Source organism: Equus przewalskii, chromosome 25, assembly GCF_037783145.1.
Source record: "Equus przewalskii isolate Varuska chromosome 25, EquPr2, whole genome shotgun sequence".
Lineage (NCBI taxonomy): Eukaryota > Metazoa > Chordata > Mammalia > Perissodactyla > Equidae > Equus > Equus przewalskii.
Window position 1 is genome coordinate 7,234,696 of NC_091855.1, and position 7,614 is coordinate 7,242,309.

A 7,614-nucleotide genomic window follows, 5' to 3' on the forward strand; every position below is an offset into this window, starting at 1 on the left:
GCACAGCTCACACACTCATGAGGCCATCCTTGCCTGCGTAACGTATTGGGCCCCATTTGTAAGCAAAGACAGTGAATGTAATCAGGGTCTAAAGATGCTCCTAGATTGACGTAGATGGTTACCTGTATTGGATTACAAATGTTGCCTTCCCCTAATCCCAGCTAGTCATTTTAAAGTGCCTGGAGCTAAAAATCAGTGAAAAGAGGTAGGCTCTTAGGGACTCTACTTCAGGAGCAGTGATATTTGGTTTTTTAAAATAGTACTTTTTCACTCAGAAACCTCAAAATGTCTTACCAACATGGGTTCTCAATTAGTAAACCAGGCCTATGAAGCATGTCAGGCCCTATTTAAAGAAATATTTGTCTATACTTTACGGAAGGAAAAATGGATGCATAAATTTGAGAAAATAATTCGGATTCATATTAGTATTTATTAATGGTTCAAGATTCAGAGTTCTGGAATTATGAATCAAACTGACCCAATCTATGTCAACTGTGCTGCCATGGAGGACCCGGCCCTTTCCCCTCTGTAACAAGAGGTAAGCACTTGTTCCCACGTAGACGACAAAAAGGCTCCCAAGAGGGAAGTCAAGAGTTATTGGGCAGGAGGTGCTATCATAAATCGAATTGTTTTCTTAACTTCCTTTTTGTATTATTCATTGCAGGTGTATAGAAGCACGACTAATTTTTGCATGTTGATCTTGTACTCTGCAACTTTCCTGAATTCACTTATTAGTTCTAATCGCTTCCTGTGGATACTTTGAGATTTTTCTATACATAGGATCCTGTCATCTGTGAACAGGAAATGTTTTACTTCTTTTCCAATCTGGATTCTTTTATTTCTTTTTCTTGCCTAATTCCTCTGATTAGAACCTCCAGTACAATGTTGAATAGAAGTGGAAAGAGTGGATATGCTTGTCTTGTTCCCAATCTTAGAAAGAAAGCACTCAGTCTTTTACTATTAAATATGTCAGTCTTTCATCATTAAATATGATGTCTGCTGTGGGTTTTTTTAGATGCCTTCTATCAGGTTTAGGAAGTTATCTTCTATTCCTAGTTTGTTAAGTGTTTGTATCATAAAAGAGGGTTGGATTTTGACAAATGCTTTTTTTGTGTTTGTTGAAATGGTAACGTGGGTTTGGTCCTTTAATATATTAACATGGTGCAATACATTGATCTTAAGATGTTAAAACAAAGTTTCATTTCCGTGATAAATTCCAAATGATTGTTACTATAATGATTATAACTATAACCTTTTTTATATGGTGCTGGATTTGGTTAGTTAGTATTTCGTTGAGGATTTTTTCAACCATATTCACAAAGGATGTTGGTTTGTAATTTATTTCCTTGCGATGTGTTTGTCTAGTTTTGGTATCTTGGTAATACTGGCCTCATAGAATGAGTTGAGAAATGTCCCAACTATTCTATCTTAGGGAAGAGTTTGTGAAGGATTGGTGTTCATTCTTCTTTCAATACTTGGGAGAATTCGCCAGTGAAGCCATCTGTTCCTGGACTTTTCTTTGTAGGATGTTTTTTCATTACTAGTTCAATCTCTTTACTTGACTTAGATCTATTCAGATATTTTATTTCCTCTTGAATCAGTTTCAGTAGTTTGTGTCTTTCTAGGAATTTTCCCATTTCATCTAAATACCTAATTTGTTGGCATATAGTTGTACATAGTCTTCCCTTATAATCACCTTTGTTTTCATTCCTGATTTTAGCAATTTGAGTCTCCTCTTTTTTTCTTGGTCAGTCTGGCCAAAGGTTGTCAATTTTGTTGATCTTTATAGTGGACCAACTTTGGGTTTTGTTGCTTTTCTCAACTGCTCTTCTATTCTTTATTTTATTTATTTCCATTCTAGCCTTTATTATTTCCTTCTTCCCTCTTGCTTTGGACTTAGTTTACTCCTCTTGTTTAGTTCCTCAGCATGGAAAGGTAATTGATTTGAGAGTTTTCTTTATGTCTGCCATTTTGCTATTTGTTTTCTATATGCCATGTCTTTTCTATTTTTTATTCCTCCATGCCACCTTCTTTAGTGTTAAATATATACTTTCTAGCATATCATTTTAATTCCCTTGTCATTTCTTTTACTATATATATATATTTATTTTATTTGTTTTCTTAGTGCTTGCCCCAGTGATTGCAACTAACGTATTAATTTATAACAATTTAGTTTGGGTTAATACCACTTCACTTTCAATTTTATACAGAAACTTTGCTCCTATATAGTTCCATTCCCTCCTCCCTCCTTAGTACTGTTATTGTCATACAAATTATATCCTTATATGTTACATGCCCATCAACACAGATTTATAATTATTGCCTTATGCAGCTGTCTTTTAAATCAGATAGGAGGAAAAAAACTGTTATGAACAAAAAGATACATTTATACTGTCTTTTATATGTCTTTTACCTATGTAGTTATCTTTACCAATGCTCTTTATTTCCTCATATGGATTAAAATTACTCCTAGTGTCCTTTCATTTCAGCCTGAAGAACACCCATTAGTATTTCTTGTAGGGCAGGTGTTCTAGCAACAAATTCTCTCAGTTGTTGTTGTTTTTATTTATTTATTCATTCTTTTTTTTTTTTTTTTTGAGGAAGATTAGCCCTGAGCTAACATCTGCCGCCAATCTTCTTCTTTTTGCTGAGGAAGACTGGCCCTGAGCTAACATCCATGCCCATCTTTCTCTACTTTATATGTGGGACGCCTGCCTCAGCATGGCTTGGCAAATGGTGCGTAGGTCCATACCTGGGATCCAAACTGGTGAACTCTGGGCCGCTGAAGTGGAATGTGTGAACTTAACTGCTGTGCCACCAGGCTAGCCCCTGTTGTTTTTATTTTTTAATCTGAGAATGTCTTAATTTTTTCATCGTCTTTGAAATACAGTTTTGCTGCATATAGAACTCTCGCTTGACAGTCTTTCCTTTCAGAATTTGAATATGCCATCCCACTGCCTTCTAGCTTCCAAGTTTTCTGATGGAAATCAGCCGTTAATCTTATTGAGGATTCCTGTATGTGATGAGTCTTTTCTCCTGTTGCTTTCAAGATTCCCTCTTTGTATTTGGCTTTTGACAGTTTGATTGTGCTATATCTAGATGTGAATTTCTTTGAGTTTTTTCTACTTGGAGTTTGTTAATTTTATTAACTGTATACATCAATAATTTTCACCAAATTTGGAAAGTTTTAGGCCATTATTTTTTCAAATTTTTTTCCGCCCCCTCTTCTCTCCATTTGCTTTCTGGGACTCACCCCATGAATATGTTGGTACTCTTGATGGTGTCCTACAGGTCTCTAAGGCTCTGTTTGTCTTTCTTCATTTTTTTCCTTTCTGTTCCTTATGCTGGATAATTTCAATGGACTTAAATTCAAGTTAACTGATTCTTTCTTTTACCTGCTCAAATATGCTGTTGAAGACTTCTAGTCAGTATTTCGTTTCAATTATTGTACCTTTTGACTCCAAGATTTCCCTTTGGTTTGTTTTTATATTTACCATCTCTTTACTAATATTATCTATTTAGTAAGTCATTGTTCTCACACTTTCCTTTACTTCTTTAGACATGATTTCCTTTAGTTGTTTGAACATATTTAAGTTAGCTGATTTAAAGTGTTTGTTTAGTAAGTCCAATGCCTGGGCTTTCTCTGGAATAGTTTCTATTGACTTCTTTTTTTTCCTGTGTATGAGTCATACTTCCCAGGTTCTTTTTATGTGCGTGAGGGGGAATTTTATATGTCAACTTGACTGGATCGTGAAGTGCCCAGATTTTTGGTTAAACATTATTTCTGGGTGTGTCTGTGTGTGTGTTTCCAGAAGAGAATAGCATTTGAATCGATAGACTGAGTAAAGCAGATTGCCTTCCCCAATATGGGTGAGGATGATCCAATTCATCGAATAGAGCAAAAAGGTGAGGGAAGGGAGTTTTCTCTCTCTTTTTCTCTCTGCCTGATTGTTTGCACTGGGACATCAGTCTTCTCTTTCCCTCAAACTTGGACTTACACCATCAGCACTCCTAGTTCTCAAACCTTCAGATTGAGACAGGAACTACACCACCAATTTTCCTGTGTCTCCAGCTTTCAGATAGCAGATTGTGAGGCTTCTCAGCCTCCATAAACACATAAGCCAATATATATATATAAATCTATAGATGCATTTATTATTTATGTTTATTTATATGTATATATTCTCCTATTACTTCTGTTTCTCTGGAGAACCATGACCGATACATCATGTCTTGTAATTCTTTTGTTGAAAACTGGGCATTTTAAGTAATATAACGTGGCAACGCTAGAAAGCAAATTCTCCCCTCTTCCTGGGGGTTTATTGCTGTCGCTGTTTGCTGTTGTCTGTTTGTTTAGAAACTTTTCTGAACTAATTCTGTAAAGTCTATATTCTTGGTCATGTGTGGCCACTGAAGTCTCTGCTCAGTTACCTTAATAATCAGCTAATCATTAGACAGAAATTTCCTTAAATGCTTGGAACCAATAAATCTTCCAATTTGCTAAGAAGCTCTGTATGCCTAGTGGGTGTCTCAGTCAGGCACTATTCAACTCTGTCTTTGATTTTACTGTCTGATTGTGTAGAGCCTCAAAGTTAGCCAGAGGTGACAACTTAGGACTCTCTCAGGTCTTTCCTGAGCATGCACATAGCCCCGGGCATATGCACAGCCTTACATATGCACATGGCTTTCTAGATTCTCAGGCATATGTTGACACTTTTCAAAGCCCCCTGTAGACATCTCATTCCCCAACTTTTCCTTTTAAGCTTTTTGGTTGGCCCAACTGTTTGCCCCAACTGTCATCTACTGTTTCAGGTTACCATGATTTTAAACAATTGTTGCTGATTATTTTTGGTGCAAACGTTCCTGGAAAAAGGCAGTTTGTGCTGAGCAAGATTTGAGTTGGGTCTTCCAGAAAACCAACATGCAGGTCAAATGACTATTCTCTGGGAATGGGGCTTTGAAGGAATTCCAGCTCTATTCTGTCCCCTCCAGTGGGTGTCAGGCTGCTGCTTTTCACCATAATTGCCAGCTGTTGGCTTCAAGGCTACCATGGAGCTGGAGAGGAGAGTACGGGGATAGGGCAAATTAAAACACCACAAAGCTATTGTTCTTATCAAGATTCAATCATTTTTCTTGAATAAATGTTCCCAAGATTGCTGTAAGCATTTGGTTAATTTCCAGAGTCCTGAAAAAAATTCATTCTGACAATTTTTCCAGGGTTTTCATTGCTTTTATGGAGGAAAGGATTGTCAGAGGTCCTTACTGCACCATTTCACTGTCATCTTGTAGCACCTTCTAAAAGCTAACCTCAGACATTCTGTAGTATCACTTCTGCCATATTCTATTATTAAGGCAGTTACAAATGTGTACCTAATTTCAAGGGAAAGTGACATAGATTCCAACTCTTTATGTGGAAATGGTGAAGTTCTGGAAGAACATACAGGACAAGAAATATTGTTGTGGCTGTTTTAGGAAAATAAAGTTTGCACAGTCCATCTTCTAATCATAATGATTCACAACTCTCCCACATGCTAAATCTTCTAACCTCTTCCCCAAGAATGCCTAAAATCTTATACTATTAAATCATCAGCATCAGGCTTGAAGTTCAGAATTTCATCATCTAAATCACCTCTAAGAATGAATGAGGTTTCTTGTGTATGGCTCCTTGGGCATAGCTCTCTGAACGCTTTTGATCCTTTGATCTAAAGACCTTCAAATGAAAGAGTTAAGTTATCTGCCCTCTACACACCCAAAATATAATGTTAGGTTAACTGTTGTAGATACTCCATTCAAAAAAGGAGAAATGGGAGGCACAAAGTGTCACTGGCCCATAGCAGTACTAAAATCCAACTGGGCACATGTTATCAGTTCTTTGATTATGGCTTAGTCCTTTTACCTAGAAATGATTCTCCACAGCCCTTGGTTCTATTCCCTAAGCTCTTGGTTCTACACTCTGAATTATTCTTCCTTTTTCACAAATAGTTTGTGTTTGCAAATAAAATATTTTCTCAGCTTGCGTCCTGTCCATAAAAGTTCAGGGATGTAGAGGCTTCTTTTCATTTTTTTCTGTCTCTATTCCTTTTTGTGTAAGCAGATAAAATTCCATTAAAACCTTGTGGATTTCTTTTGTATCAATTTATACTCCACTCTATTTCATTGAGACAAGCCCTTCCCTACCTTGGGTTCTTGGTAAGGCTGCTGTGGGAAACAGCCTTAAGATTCTTGGAGGCTGTATTTTTCAACAAACAGTATCTGTGAGACATGCCATTAAGATCCTCAGAGGGATTTTTGACTGAAAAAGTCCATGAGGCACTACCTTAAATCTTTCTGAAGTCTTAACAAAAGGTTTAAAATAACACTTTTGACTTATTTAGACTATGCTTTCCTGACAGAACCCTTGATTTGACCTCTTCCAGGAAACCATTCTTCCTTTGACATCATGAGCTGTCTAGGGAGACTGGGAATGAGAAACAGTTTTGGTTATGAACCCAGCAGATCGTAAGTCTTTTTTTATATTTGACAGATCTTTCTTTAGAAAGATATTATCTCTCTCCTCTCGCATTTTACCAAGGCAGCTAGAAGAAGTCATGGGATATATTTAACACTCTTCCTGGGAGTTTTCTTAGCTAAATCATCCAGTTAATTAGGTACATTTCCTTTTTTAACTTTACTTCAGGCAGTAGTGTTGCTAAACTTTCCCTCGTTACGTGAAAAGGGTCTAGTTTCCTCCAGCTTCCAATAACATTTTCCTCACTTTCTTTTAATCTTTTGTCGATAGGCCTCTTGAGGGCCACAAGATGTCTGCTAACTTCAAGATCCTTTAGACTTTCGCTAACTCTCCTCAAGTTCCTTTCACCTTCTGCCTGCCACTTGGTCTGAAAGCCATTGCCTCATATTTTAGGCTTTTTACAATTCTTTCTGGCATGATCCGCTTCTATCCTGAGTCATCTCATTTGTTTAAACTATCTAAGGGCCCACCATTAGTCACATCATCAGCATAAACAATTAGGAAACATGACAAACAACAAAGACACTCCTATCACTTAGGAAATTACAAGGGTTTAGAGGCTATTTCCCAGGAACTGGGGGCAAAGGCCAATTTTTTTTTTTATTACACAGACTATCAACTAGAACACCTACGCATGGCCTCTCCATGTCCCTTGGGCTCCCTCATAACATGGCAGTATGGTTCTAAGGGCAAATGTCCTGAAAGAGAAAGAACCAGGTAGAAACTGTACTGCCTTTTATGACCTAGCCTTGGAAGTAGCACAGTGTTACTTCAATCACTTTGTATTTGTTGAGGCAGTTCCAAAGGCTCACCCAAGATCAACAGGAGACGATATTCTCCCTCCTCTTGATGAGAGAGTGGCAAGATTTGGAAGAAGAGAGGTGGAACTGGAAATATCATAAAGGCCTTTTTGTAAAACAAAGTCTGATCCATCAAGTCCAAAGTCCTCCTGGAGGCTTTCAAAATCTTTGACAACTCCGCCTCATACTACTTTTCATTCCTGACATCTAACTGCCTCTTCACATTTGTTTCCAATCCAGTTAAGAAAGTCATTCCCGTCTCAAGGATTCCGGGCATAGCTACCCCACTACTGCAAAGTCTCCTCC